We start from the raw sequence: 15,258 nt of genomic DNA, 5'->3' as shown, positions 1-15,258 counted from the left end.
CCTACTTTTCTGTTTTGAAAATATATTACTTTTGTAATTTAAGAGAAAAATAATATATTTTTAGATAGTATTCGGAACAGAGTATAATCTTCTGATAAGTGCAGAGAGCAAGACACTACAGATAAATGCCTCCTTGATGATGCCAGACACTAACTCTGATCATATAACACTGTAGCTGCCTATTGCTGTAAGTGCATATTGAATTCAAGGTTAATTACATCCTCCTTGTCCTTGCCTCTTGGATATGCCCAGCCATGATCTCAAATGCAACTTGTTAAAAGAGAACTCATTTTTCCTCTGGTTTCCTATCTGGACCCATCTTCCTACCCCAACCCACCACACACACACACACACACACACACACACACCACACACACTCACCCTCTCTCTCTCTCTCCTTATACCAAAGCAAGCTCTCCTTCAGTCCACAATCCTGAGTTCTCCCAGGTCTTCAAGCTGTTCTTCTCCTTGCATCCAGTCCACTACCAATCTTCCTCCAGAACACAGTGTGCATTCGGCCCTTTCTGCCAACACTCCACTTCAGTTTTTCCTGTCTGATAAGATGTCTCAGATTGTCAACCTGAGAACCAAACCTTTCCCACAAATCAGTTTTGCTTGACCCACATACTACTGGATTATACATCAACATTTAAGAATTGAGAAACGTAACATAAACACAGATTTCTGGCTTCTCATTTAAAAAAGAAAAAAAAAAAAAGCTATGCTGATGCTGAAAACTGCCTTCCCCTTTAGACACAGATGATCCTTTCCAGTTTTCCACAGTCTCCAGCACTCCCTGCTGAAGCTCTAAAACTAAATTCCAGGGATTATTTAATATCAAGATTACATGGTTTTCTTCCACAGTCTCTGTGCACATTTGAGTGTGTGACTCCAACCTACATTCATGGAATTTTAATTGCAAGCAGTCTTCAAAGTCTTTTTAGAGTAGGAACATCATGTATAAATTTTTTAAATAGTAATTTTCTCTTTGCTCTGCTGCTGCTGCTGATAAATTGCTTCAGTTGTGTCCAACTCTGTGCGACCCCATAGACGGCAGCCCACCAGGCTCCCCTGTCTCTGGGATTCTCCAGGCAAGAATACTGGAGTGGGTTGCCATTTCCTTCTCCAATGCAGGAAAGTGAAAAGTGAAAGTGAAGTCACTCAGTTGTTTCTGACTCTTAGTGACCCCATGGTCTGCAGCCTACCAGGCTCCTCCGTTCATGGGATTTTCCAGGCAAGAGTACTGGAGTGGGGTGCCGTTGCCTTCTCTTTGCTCTAATCAATTCCAAGATGATAAATTGTCTAAGAATAGATAAGGTAGAAAAATGCATCCCGACCTTTCTCTTTTCATCTTTGAACAAACAGGAAAAGGAAGACTAAGTTGACCACATAATGCAACATTTTGTTTCTTAAGTTGTCCTAGCTTGAAATGAGGTCAACCATGCCTGCTTCTTACTTATGTCCATTTAAATGCTAAGCCCTTTAACCTACATTATCACACCCTGATACTCACTATACTTCAAAGTCAGTAGGGCACGCTGCATTATGCATTTTCAAAAGAAAAATCATTTAATGCTTCAATTCAGTTCAGTTCAGTTCAGTCGTTCAGTCATGTCCAACTCTTTGCGACCCCATGAATTGCAGCACGCCAGGCCTCTCTGTCCATCACCAACTCCCGGAGTCTACCCAAACCCATGTCCATCGAGTCAGTGATGCCATCCAACCATCTCATCCTCTGTCGTCCCCTTCTCCTTCTGCCCCCAATCCTACCCAACATTAAGATCTTTTCCAATGAGTCAACCCTTCGCATGAGGTGGCCAAAGTATTGGAGTTTCAGCTTCAACATCAGACCTTCCAATGAACACCCAGGATTGATCTCTTTTAGGATGGATTGATTGAATCTCCTTGCAGTCCAAGGGACTCTCAAGAGTCTTCTCCAACACCACAGTTCAAAAGCATCAATTCTGAGGCACTCAGCTTTCTTCACCGTCCAACTCTCACATCCATACATGACCACTGGAAAAACCATAGCCTTGACTAGACGGACTTTTGTTGGCACAGTAATGTCTCTGCTTTTAAATATGCTATCTAGGTTGGCCATAACCTTCCTTCCAAGGAGTAATCGTCTTTTAATTTCATGGCTGCAGTCACCATCAGCAGTGATTCTGGAGCCCAAAAAAATAAAGTCTGACACTGTTTCCACTGTTTCCCCATCTATTTCCCATGAAGTGATGGGACCAGATGCCATGATCTTAGTTTTCTGAACGTTGAGCTTTAAGCCAACTTTTTCACTCTCCTCTTTCACCTTCATCAAGAGGCTCTTTAGTTCTTCTTCACTTTCTGCCATAAGGGTGGTGTCATCCGCATATCTGAGGTTATTGATATTTCTCCCGGCAATCTTGATTCCAGTTTGTGTTTCTTCCAGCCCAGCGTTTCTCATGATGTACTTTGCATATAAGTTAAATAAGCAGGGTGACAATATACAGCCTTGACGTACTCCTTTTCCTATTTGGAATCAGTCTGTTGTTCCATGTCCAGTTCTAACTGTTGCTTCCTGACCTGCATACAGGTTTCTCAAGAGACAGGTCAGATGGTCTGGTATTCCCATCTCTTTCAGAATTTTCCACAGTTTATTGTGATCCACACAGTCAAAGGCTTTGGTTAGAGAAAGAAAATGAATTGCCCTAGGGCACAGGGTCTGGAAGTTATGCCCTAAACCTTGAGGCTGGGAGGTAAATGGATCTCAGAGTTTCTTTACATTCAGTTTCTTAGAGGAAGAAGGTATCAGCACAAAGGGAGATGGAGGAAAAGCCTGCCCAAGATGTGTGCCTTTGTTGGAGCATTCTGGAGAACTGCAGTGACTGGATAAAGTCAGTGCCATAAATGAAAAGCAGATCATCTACCTGGTTCTAGATCCAGCTCAGTTACTGGCCAATGTAATCCTGGGCAAATCCCTCCCCCTTCTCCCATCCAAGACCTCCTATTCTTTAATCCTGGAAAACCAAGTGGACAATTTCTGAAGTCCAGGCTGGCTCCAGGATATAGATTCTTCTGTTCATCTGCATTGTATTTGGATCTGTATGGTTTATGCTTTTGGAAAGCAAATCAATTTGATTTCTTATTATAAATACTTTATCTTCCTCCATATAAATGATGGTGAATATGAAGTTATATGTCCCCAGGGGGATTTTATTTTCCATGCCAAACCACAGAGCCTGTTCCATGACCCACAAAAGTGGCAACTTTACTCTCCTGATAACAGCTGTTAGACATAAATGCAGAGGGTGGAGGAGGCATTAAGCCAGACTGTATCAGGACATCATCCCAAACCTCAACCAGGTTTTGAATCATCTTCCAAGTGGGTTTCCAAGGCGCTCCATGAACCCAAGGACTCAACACCCCATAATAAAAATGTTTATTAAGCATTTATTATATGCCAGGTGCCAGTCTCTTTGCTGTCTATACATTTGCTTATTTAATCCTCATAACAACTCTGTAAAGTTGTTGTTGTTCCCATTTCAAATATGAGGAAAATGAGACACAGAGAGGATAGGTAACTTGTACCAGGTCACAGAGGAAGTAAGTGGTAAAGCTGGGATTCAAACCCAAGCACTCTGCTTTCAGGCTGGTTTATCACAACACATGTTGGCACAATTTATAATCCATAAAATCAGGATATTTTACTATGGGATGAGCATATTGCCACTGTGCTTAGATAATATTTTGAAATGTCAACTGTGGGGTTTTTTTTTTTCCCTTCACTCTTATATTCCTTTGAACCCGGGGCCCTTTCTCAGTTCCAGCAGACATGGCGTGTAAGATCTTTTGCCTCAGAGAAGGGATAATGAGGCCAAATGATAGAGGAAAATAAGAAAATGAGTATTTTTTCCTGGCTTCTGAGTTGAGGCCCTAGAGCTAACAGGAAGGATTTTAGCTTTGACTGTGTGGATCACAATAAACTGTGGAAAATTCTGAAAGAGATGGGAATACCAGACCATCTGACCTGTCTCTTGAGAAACCTGTAGGCAGGTCAGGAAGCAACAGTTAGAACTGGACATGGAACAACAGACTGATTCCAAATAGGAAAAGGAGTACGTCAAGGCTGTATATTGTCACCCTGCTTATTTAACTTATATGCAAAGTACATCATGAGAAACGCTGGGCTGGAAGAAACACAAACTGGAATCAAGATTGCCGGGAGAAATATCAATAACCTCAGATATGTGGATGACACCACCCTTATGGCAGAAAGTGAAGAAGAACTAAAGAGCCTCTTGATGAAGGTGAAAGAGGAGAGTGAAAAAGTTGGCTTAAAGCTCAACGTTCAGAAAACTAAGATCATGGCATCTGGTCCCATCACTTCATGGGAAATAGATGGGGAAACAGTGGAAACAGTGTCAGACTTTATTTTTTTGGGCTCCAGAATCACTGCTGATGGTGACTGCAGCCATGAAATTAAAAGACGATTACTCCTTGGAAGGAAGGTTATGGCCAACCTAGATAGCATATTTAAAAGCAGAGACATTACTGTGCCAACAAAAGTCCGTCTAGTCAAGGCTATGGTTTTTCCAGTGGTCATGAATGGATGTGAGAGTTGGACGGTGAAGAAAGCTGAGTGCCTCAGAATTGATGCTTTTGAACTGTGGTGTTGGAGAAGACTCTTGAGAGTCCCTTGGACTGCAAGGAGATCCAATCAATCCATCCTAAAAGAGATCAATCCTGGGTGTTCATTGGAAGGTCTGATGTTGAAGCTGAAACTCCAATACTTTGGCCACCTCATGCGAAGGGTTGGCTCATTGGAAAAGACCCTGATGCTGGGTAGGATTGGGGGCAGGAGGAGAAGGGGACGACAGAGGATGAGATGGTTGGATGGCATCACTGACTCGATGGACATGGGTTTGGGTAGACTCCGGGAGTTGGTGATGGACAGAGAGGCCTGGCGTGCTGCAATTCATGGGGTCGCAAAGAGTCGGACACGACTGATCGACTGAACTGAACTGAACTGATCAGTCTGGGAGAATGTTCAATGGCAGATCAAGGCTTGGAGCCCAGGACTAGATGAGGCCCATGTAAGAGTAGTGTGAGACACTTGATGGGAAACAAACAGCATTGAAACATAGATGTGTCCACAGGAGGTTTAACCTATTTTGCCCATCTTCTTCACCCAGCAAATAGGAGAATAAAAAGTAGAAGCAGTGACAGATTTTATTTTCTTGGGCTCAAAAATCACTGCAGACAGTGACTGCAGCCAGGAAATTAAAAGATGCTTGCTCCTTGAAAGGAAAGTTATGACAAACCTAGACAGAGTACTAAAAAGTAAAGACATCACTTTGCCAACAAAGGTCTGTGTAGTGAAAACTATGGTTTTTCCAGTAGTCATGTACAGATGAGAAAGTTAGACTATAAAGAAAGCTGAGTGCCGAAGAACTGATGCTTTTAAGTTGTGGTGTTGGAGAAGACTCTTGTGAGTCCCTTGGACAGCAAGGAGATCAAACCAATGAATCCTAAAGCAAATCAACCCTGAATATTCATTGGGAGGACTGATGCTAAAGCTGAAGCTCCAATTCTTTGGCCACCTGATGTGAAGAACCGATCATTGGAAAAGGTCTTGATGCTGGGAAAGATTGAGGGGAGGAGGAGAAGTGGGCAACAGAGAATGAGATGGTTAGATGGCATCACCGACTCAACGGACATGAGTTTGAGCAAACTCCAGGAGATAGTGAAGGACAGGGAAGCTTGGTGTGCTGCAGTCCATGGGGTCGCAAAGAGTCAGACATGACTTAGCGACAGAACAACAACAAGAACCCAGTGAAACAGGGATGACAGAGCCAGTTCAGAAAATCTGAGAGTAGTGGAGGGGTGTCAACAACCCAAAATAGACATGTCTGGGTGGCGTGTCCAGGCAGGCAGGCCTCATTGACATCACCAAGTCCCCATGGCCCAGCAGAGCAGGCAAGCATCTCTGTGCACAAGGGTGGCCCTGAAGGACCAGGACAGTTATTCAACCTGAAGGGCCTCGCATACAGAGACAGGAATGAAACAGGAGTGGCTCACTGCCCCAAGCCCAGCCCCCTGGCACCACAACTCAAGGGTGAAGTGACAGGAACCACAGGTTAACTGAGAGTATCTCCACCATGAAGGGTAATCAGGACTCGGAGCAGAGATCAGTCTCAAAAAGGTAAAGTTACTCTTTTTGCACATTACAGTTTGTGGATTGAAATTTGCACATTATCTTGTACACTAGGATTTTTTTTTTTAATTTATCTATTTATTTTGAGTTGTGCTGGGTCTTCGTTGCTACACCCAGGCCTTCTCTAGATGCAATGTGCGGGCCTCATTGTGGTGGCTTCTTTTGCTGTGGAGCATGGGCTCTAGGGCACTCAGACTTCAGTAGTTGCGGCTCCCGGGCTCTAGAGCGCAAGTTCAATAGCTGTGGTGCATGGGCTCAATTGCTTGCAGCATGTGGAATCTTCCCAGACCAGGGTTCAAACACATATCCCCTGCATTGGCAGGCTGATTCTTAACCACTGGACCACCAGGGAAGTCCAAATTTTATACAATATTTTTTTGAAATCACAAAATATGGATCCTGTTTCCAAGTTACTACCAACCCAGGAAGGAGACAACTATGCTATAACAGCCAGAACCCAGGGTGTGGGGTGTGCAAGGTCATACATAAGGCCTGATTTCAAGACTAGTTCCCCCACTTTCCAAAACAATCTAAGCTCCAGGTCCTTCATCTATAAATTTGGCACATGGCACTAGCTCACTAGGTATTGGGTATATTAATAAAAGGCATGTGAAGGAGTTTTTATCATTATAATTACTATTATTACAAAGACACATAAAACTATTAGAGAACTCAAGTTGGGGTATCATTTCATGGTACACAGGGAATGCAAAGGAGGGAGTCCAAGTAGGTGCACAGGGAGTACACAAGGAGTCCAAGGAGGACTAGACTATGTCATCAGTCATGAAGTGAGAATTTAAAATGCCCTCTTCAGTTGTGACCGCACTATAGTCTCACTGTGTAGGAAAGGTTACCACACACTGTTTAAGTCACAATCATTTATCCTGCTCAGCACCCTTGTTCCCACCTGTCCTCACAAACCACCTCCCCACTGCCTGTAGACCTGACCTTGGGTTGAGTTCCCTCAGCAACCACACATTTCCCAAGTTCACCTAGGTCCAGGTGCCCACACCCCCAGGCCCAGCCCGGTGCCAGAAACGGAGGATGAACACTCAACCCTTGAGATTTCCCTGGTGGTCCAGTGGCTAAGACTCCACGCTTCCAATGCAGGGAACCTGGATTTGAACTCTGGTCGGGGAACTAGATCCCACAAGCCCCAATGAAAATCCACAATGAAGATCAAGGATCCCGCAGGCTGCAACTGGGACCAGGCTCAGTCAAATGAATGGATGAATAAATAAATAAAATATATATATATATATATATTTTAATTTTAAGTCCACCCTTATCTTGAGCTAAATAGAGCTCTTGCTTCAAGACTCACTTCCAGCTCCATGTCCTCCACGAGATGGTTCCCAGTTCTCTGATTTGCCTTCCTTGGGGGAATTTGTTGCCATATTTGTGACTTTATTTGAACTCTTGTCACCGGAGCCTTTATCACCTCCCTTACCAGGCAGACTCCTTGTGCCCACCCAGACCTCACACGGCACAGCACAGACCCTCCCATTTATGAGGTGATTGAGAAAGAAACAATGAAGGGATGAGTATAAAACACACATGTCTTTTTAAATATTTTATTTATTTATTTAGGCTGCACAGGTTCTTAGTTGCAGCATGCTTGTGGGATCTTAGTTCCCCAACCAGGAATTGAACCAGGGCCCCTTGCACTGGGAACATGGAGTCTTATCCACTGGATCTCCAGGGAAGACCCTCACATGTGTTTTTTTAAACCATATATTAAGGACGTGTTCATGGCAAATATTCCAACAGTGACAAAGGAGATAGAGGTAGAAGGCAAAATTCTCCTGACTCTTCTCTCTCAGGCCTAAGAGGTGGTCCCTGTTGTCATTTTCTTGTGTATCCTTCCAGAAATGATCTTGTATTTTTGTGTAAGCCCTTGGTACCCAATGAATGATGACAAATTAGCACAGGGGGAGGAGGAGTGCAGGCCAGGAATCTGAATGAAACCTTTGCCTATTATAGCTGACACTATAAATCAGGGGTCCCCAACCTTCGGGATCTATGCCTGATGATCTGAGGTGGAACTGATGTAAAACTAACAGAAATAAAGTGCACAATAAATATAATGCACTTGAATCATCCAGAAACCAATCCCCACCCCCTCACCCTATCCATGGAAAAACTGTCTTCCATGAAACTGGTCCCTGATGCCAAAAATGTTGGTCTTCCTGTGTCCTAAGTCATTTTAGTTGTGTTTGACTCTTTGCAATTCTATGGACCATAGCCAACCAGGCTCCTCCATCCATGGGATTCTCCAGGCAAGAATACTGGAGTGGGTTGCTATTTCCTTCTCCAGGGGATCTTTCTGACCCAGGGATTGGACCCACGTCTCCTGTATCTCCTGCGTGGGCAGGCAGGTTCTTTACCACTAGCACCACCTGGACCTCTGCTATAAATGCTTTAGCTCAGATTGCCTTTATTTGTTCTGTGAGTTCTCTCCAGGTTCTGTGTGCTTTGCTTCCGAAGGCTTGCATCTGTGATCTTCAGAGGGCTGCTCTGGGCTATTGGAGCCATTTCCTCTCCAACACTCACTGCTGCAAAACAGGAAGTGCCCAGGAGGTACTGTCCACCCCCCCTAGCCCCACCACACACACACACACACACAGACTCACATGCACACCCAGGTAGCCAGCAGCTAGTGACTAACTTGTGTAGGAGGAAAACTCTTGAGATGTAATGCACACTCTAGAACTCCCCTGGGGATCAGACTGAGGTTGGAATCTCATTTCAAATCTCATCCTTGCTTGACTTCTTCTTCCCTCTTCTTCCATCCCTCCTATCTCCCCCACTTGTTTCTCCAAGGAGAATTTTCTTAATAAATCACTTGCCCACAAATCCTCACCTCAGGGTCTGCTTCTGGGAAACCAGACTAAAATAGTCGGTGATATAAACCAGAGGTCCCCAACCCTTGGGCCACACACAGGAACTGGTCCTTGGTCTGTTAGGAACTGGGCTGCTTAGCAGGAGATAAGCGGCGAGCAACTGAGTGAAGTTTCATCTGTATTTACAGCCACTCCCAATCACTCTCATTACCGCCTGAGCATCACCTCCTTTCAGATCAACAGCAGCATTAGATTCTCATGGAAGCATGAACCCTAACCCTATAATCAAAATGGAATATCCTGAGAGTGCCACAAAATAGGAATAAAGTGCACAATAAATGTAACGCACTTGAATCATTCCCAAACCATCCTGTCCCACTGTCCATGGAAAAATTCTTCCATGAGATGGGGCCCTGGTACCAAAAAGGTTAGGGACCACTGCTATAGACTGAGTGTTTTCGTCCCCCAACATATAGGATTTATATGTTGAAATTATAACCCCTAAGGGGATGGTTTTAGGAGGCAGGGCCCTTGGGAGGTACTTAGGTCATGAGGGTGGAACCCTCCTGAACGGGTTTAGTGCCCTTATAATGGGACTCCAGAGAGTTCCCTTGCCCCTTCTGTCATGTGAAAACACTACAAAAAGACAGCCATCTATGAACCAGACACAAAATCTGCCAATGCCTTAATCTTGGCAGCCTCCAGGATTGTGAAAAATAAACCTCTGTTGTTTAAGGCACCCAATCTATGGTATTTTGTCATAGCAGCCCAAACAGACTAAGACACTAGAGAGCTTTTATTCTAGTAATGGAGATAGACAATAAGCAAGAGAAAAATGCAAAAAATATGTAGGATGTTAGTGATAAATACAAAGGAGAAAATGAAGAAGGAAAGGGAGCATGTGGTATTTAGAAGAGAACTGAACTTTTGATAGCATGATCTGAGTAGGCGGTATTGTTTTTGGTTTTTTTTTTTATAACATTTATTTAAGTATTTGGCTGTACTGGGTCTTAGTTGTGGCACGTGGGATCTTTGATCTTTGTTGAAGCATGTGAACTCTTAGTTATGGCATGTGGGATTTAGTTCCCTGACCAAGGATCAAACTCAGGGCCCCCGCATTTAGAGTGTGGAATCTCAGTCACTGGACCACCTGAGAAAACCCTGAGTAGATGGTATTTGAATGCAAATCTCCAAATAGAGAGAGTGAGCAAAGGAGACAGAGCTCTGAGCAACAACATATGCGAAGGCCCTGTGGCAAGTGTGTGCCTAGTATGTCCCAGGAACATCATGGAGGAATAGAGTGAGGAAGAGAGTAACGGAGATGAGGACAGAGAAGGAGAAAACAGACAGTGAAGCGGGGAGACGATAAATGATTTTGAGTAGAGAAGTGTCATGATCTGATGTGGGTTTTAATCCTGGCTTCCATGTGAAGACTAAAGGGGAACAAAATAGAGGAGGAGGGACCTATTAGGAGGCAATTCAAAGGAGAGATGATGATGGTATGGCCCATGACGATAACAATGGGAGTGGTGAGAAGTGGTTGGATTCTGCGTATATTTTGAAGACAGTGTCAAAAAGAGTTCCTGTCTCTCACTCTCCCCTTCTGAGATATTTCATCCTATTTCAAGGAAAGAAAATAGTGGTATCAGAACAGAAATGAAGTGTGCTATGCTTAGAATGGTCTACAGAGTCTGCCTTGGTTCCTTTGGAAGCCCTACTTCACCCAAGACCACCAGTATAGGTGGTGGAGTTTTTTTTTTTTAATTGGAGGCTAATTATGATATTATAGTGGTTTTTGCTATACACTGGCATGAATCAGCCATGAGTGTACACGTGTCCCCCATCCTGAACTCCCTTCCCAGCTCCCTCCCCATCCCATCCCTCTGGGTTGTCCCAGGGCACCAGCTTTGAGTGAGCTGTTTCTTGCATCAAACTTGGACTGGTGATCTGTTTCACATATGGTAATATACATGTTTCAATGCTATTCTCTCAAATCATCCCACCCTCGTCTTCTTCCACAGAGTCTAAATGTCTGTTCCTTACATCTGTGTCTCTTTTGCTATCTCACATATAGGGTAAGGTGATGGACTTTTGAAGGTGAGTTTCTTACCAGCCCCATCAATCACTACTTGGAAATGTACATCTCACACATGGACTCAACAATCTAGAATAATAATCAACTGCAGAGCTGTGGCTTACCTGTAAAATCTGTGCCCACATTTGAGGATACAAAGCATCCAATGTGCAGGAGACAGAACCCACCCCACCCTTGAGAAAATGGATCATGTATAGGTATGGCTGAGTCCTTTTGCTGTCTACCTGAAACTATCACAACATTGTTAATCGCCTATACTCCAATACAGAATAAAAAGTTTTTTAAAAATTCAAAGGAAAATAAATAAAGAGCTCTCTTAGCAAAAAAAAAAAAAAAAAAAAAGAACCACCCTCCACCTCGAGAGTTGGGCTTTGACAAGAGGCACAAGGCCAGCCAAAGCTCCCCACCAGCATCAGGCAGAGAGGATGGGAGATGCCTCACAACACAGCTTTATTTGCAAACAGCTCTCACAAGTGGCCAAGATGGAAATTTACTGAGTGTTAAGCATCAACCACCAGGAAAGAGACTTTCTACTGTGTTTTCTCCTGAGGCCCTTTGCCAAGGTTGCTGAGGCCACCCACACTCCCGGGATCATATTGTCACCCAGATGCTGCTGCTGAATGCAGGACTCAGACAGGCCAGCCTGGCCTTTTTGCTCAGAAAGGTTCTCTATCTATCAACAAATATTTACTGGGGATGTATTTGGGCCAAGTACTGATCTAGGCACCAGGCATAAGGCAATGGACAAAACAGAAAAGTATCCTTGCCCTCATGGAGCTTACATTCTATTGTGTGCGGCAGGAGAAGAGACAGACAGTTAACAAAATAAGTAAATGAAATATGTGGCATGTTGAGTGTCAATAAGTGCAATGGAGAAAATAGCAGAAGGAAGAAGAAATACAATGTGGAAATGTGCTGCACTTTCTGAGGAGATACAAATGTTTACCGGTTTGCAGGTGCGATAAACAATTGAAAAGACACACGTGGAACTAAGAACAGAGATTTCAGAGAAACCGAAGTCCAGGGATGCCTTTTTAAAAATACGCTTAAGAAAAACAGCAATTTTAGGTCACAGCAAAATAGAGCAGAAGATACTCAGATTTCCCATATTCTCCTCCTGCCCCCACACAAGCATAGCCTCTCCCACATCAACATTCCCCAGCAGGGTTGTATATTTGTTGCAATTGAACCTGCATTGGTGGCTTAGATGGTAAAGAATCTGCCTACAATGCGGGAGATCTGGGTTCAATGCCTGGGTTGGGAAGATCCCTTGGATGAGGAATGGCAACCCACTCCAGTATCCTTGCCTGGAGAATTCCATGGACAGGGGAGCCTGGTGGGCTACAGTCCATGGGGTCGCAAAGAGTCGGACACAACTGAGCGACTAACACACTCACTCTTTGATGTACATGCCGTGGAAAATCTTCTGATGACAGATATCCACCATTATAGTATCGTGCAATGCAGTTTCACCACTCTAAAACACCCTCTGTGCTCTGCTCCTCATCCCTTTTCTCACCACTGACCCCAGGCAGTTATTGATGTTTCACTATTAATGTGCTGCATCTTTATTCAGGGAAGTCAGGGACACCTTGCTGAAAAGGGACCAAATAAGCAAGGACTCGAGTGGATGAAGAAGGGAGGCTGTGTGTATGTGGTGAAACAGTAATTCAAGATGAAGAACCAGGACGTACAAAGGCCCTGAGGTGGAAGCACAAACTCATGTTCTCAGAGCCTGGTCCCAGACGACCTGCTCTTAAACAAGACTAAAGACAAGAAGTGGTTGTGTTTTTTTTTAATTTATGTATTCATTTTTGGCTGTGCTGGGTCCTCGTTGTTTCACGGACTTTTCTCTACTTACGGTAAGTGGCGGGCTACTCTAGCTGTGGCACACGGGCTTCTCATTGTGGAAGCTTCTCTTGTGGAGCGCAGGCTTCAGCAGTTGCGGTTCCCAGGCTTCAGAGCACAGGCTGAGTAGTTGCAGCACATGGGCTTGGTTGCCCTGCAGTATGTGGGGTCTTCCCAGATCTGGGATCAAACCTGTGTATCCTGCATTGGCAGATGGATTCTTTACCACTGGACCATGAGGGAAGCCCGAGAAGTTGCTTTTAAATTAAAGCACCTCTCCTCTGTACATGGGTGTGTGCGTGCTAACTCTCCTCTGAGGACGGATCAATTATTCTTGAATTGGCTGGGTACATATCCCAGGGAACAATGGGTCTGGCCTGCTCTCACCTCAATCCCCTCCATGTACAGACTCCTCTCCTACTATCTGCACTTACAGAGGTGAGTGGTGGCAACTGCTCTCCTGGGACACTTGACTTTGAATTCACCCCGAGGTCACCGCATTGGGCAGTGGACACTCCCAGGGCATAGGCCCTATCCCGGGTGCCAGCGAGTACCCACAGCAGGAGGATTTCGGTTCCCACAGTCATAAAGCCACTCTACCCCACACGCTCTCCGTTTAATACCAGGCCTCGTAGCCTCAGCAGAAGCCAGCAAGGGAGACTCTGGGGAGGAGCCAGTTCTATGGAGGTGGATCTTGAGTCCCCAGGCTTGCCTTTAACCTCACCTCCCCTTTCTCCTTCCCCTCACCTCATCCTCTTCTTCATCCTTCAGTGTCCTGCTGGCACACCACCCCCTCCTGAAAGCCTCCTCCTGGCTGAAGGAACTTCTCTCTTCCTTGGATTCACACAGTAATTGCTCTCTCTCCTGAGCAGAAGCCACAGCCTACTATATTCCAGTTGGTTGAGCCAGTTTCCCCACTAAACTGAGACTCCTTGAGGCAGGAATTGGACTTGAGGCTCCTTGAGGCAGGCTCCTTGTGTTGCTGTTGTTCAGTAAGTTATGTCTGACTCTTTGCAACCCCACGGACCGCAGCGTGCCAGACTTCCCTGTCCTTCACTATCTCCAGGAGTTTGCTCAAACTCATGTCCATTGAGTCAGTGATGCTATCCAACCATTTCATCCTCTGCTGCCCTCTTCTCCTTTTGTCTTCAGTCTTTCCCAGCATCAGGGTCTTTACCAATGAGTCGGCTCTTTGCATCAGACAGGCCCTTGCAGGGAGTCCTAATTCAATAAAGGTTTCTTGGGTTGACTTGTAACAGGCTGCTTAAACACCTTCCTGAGCTCCAAGGCTCCATTCCTCAAGACCCAATATCCAACCTCTCCCTGGTGGGGAAAGATCCGGGGTACAGTGGCCCCAGTCTCCTTGGGAAACCTTCAGAAGATTAGATGCCCAGAAACCCAGGGTACTATGGGTCAGAAGGTGAGGCCACAGCTTTAAACACAGAATACACTATAATAATAGAAAGATTAAACATGAATGTTTTTTCTCAAAACACAAGACTTTGCCCATCTTTGCATCAGAGCCAATCTGAGCTTTTCTCTGGTGTTGATTGGGCTCAGTTCAGGAGGAACAGAATGTTTTACAACTGTTTATAAGGGGAAAAAAGGGAAGCTCTGAGCAACCAAAGAAAGGCCTACTGTTGGGAGACCAGATGGACCAAGGTGCCCAACTGGGGGAAGTTAGCATTTCTGGTCAGCCCTAGGCCAAGACAGTAAGGTCACAGAGAAGAGCTTGTTCTTCAGGTAAACAATACCAGGCATTTGCAGCTTAAGAGGTACTTCTGTAACCAAAACTATTCAAATGCTAATGCTGTAACCAGGATGTGGATGGAATAGGGGACCCAGGGTGTGGCAGAGAAGGATCGATTGACTTGAATTTCAAATTTCACAAAGTGCTTCAAACTCAAAATTTTAAAATGCTCCCCGATAAGGCTTTTGGTACAGTCACACATATCAGCTGCCAGGATGGACAGAAGAGCATGATCATCACTTGGCTTCAAGGTCCCAGGACAGAACCACCAAGCACTGTGAAATAATGTGGTTTTATAAATCCCATTATTCTCTTGTGAATAGTACAATTCTATTATATCGTATTTTTATAAAACATCAACTTATGTCAATATTTTAAATACACCACAATTTCAAGTATTTTATCAATATTAAGGGCTTCTCTGGTAGCTCAGCTGGTAAAGAATCCACCTGCAATGCAGGAGATCCCAGTTCAATTCCTGGGTCGGGAAGTTCCCCTGGAGAAGGAATAGGCTACCCACTTCAGTATTCTT

Source organism: Giraffa tippelskirchi, chromosome 12 (assembly GCF_054371585.1).
Source record: "Giraffa tippelskirchi isolate mGirTip1 chromosome 12, T2T-mGirTip1v1.2.pri, whole genome shotgun sequence".
Classification (NCBI taxonomy): Eukaryota; Metazoa; Chordata; class Mammalia; order Artiodactyla; family Giraffidae; genus Giraffa; species Giraffa tippelskirchi.
This window is presented reverse-complemented; position numbering follows the sequence as displayed.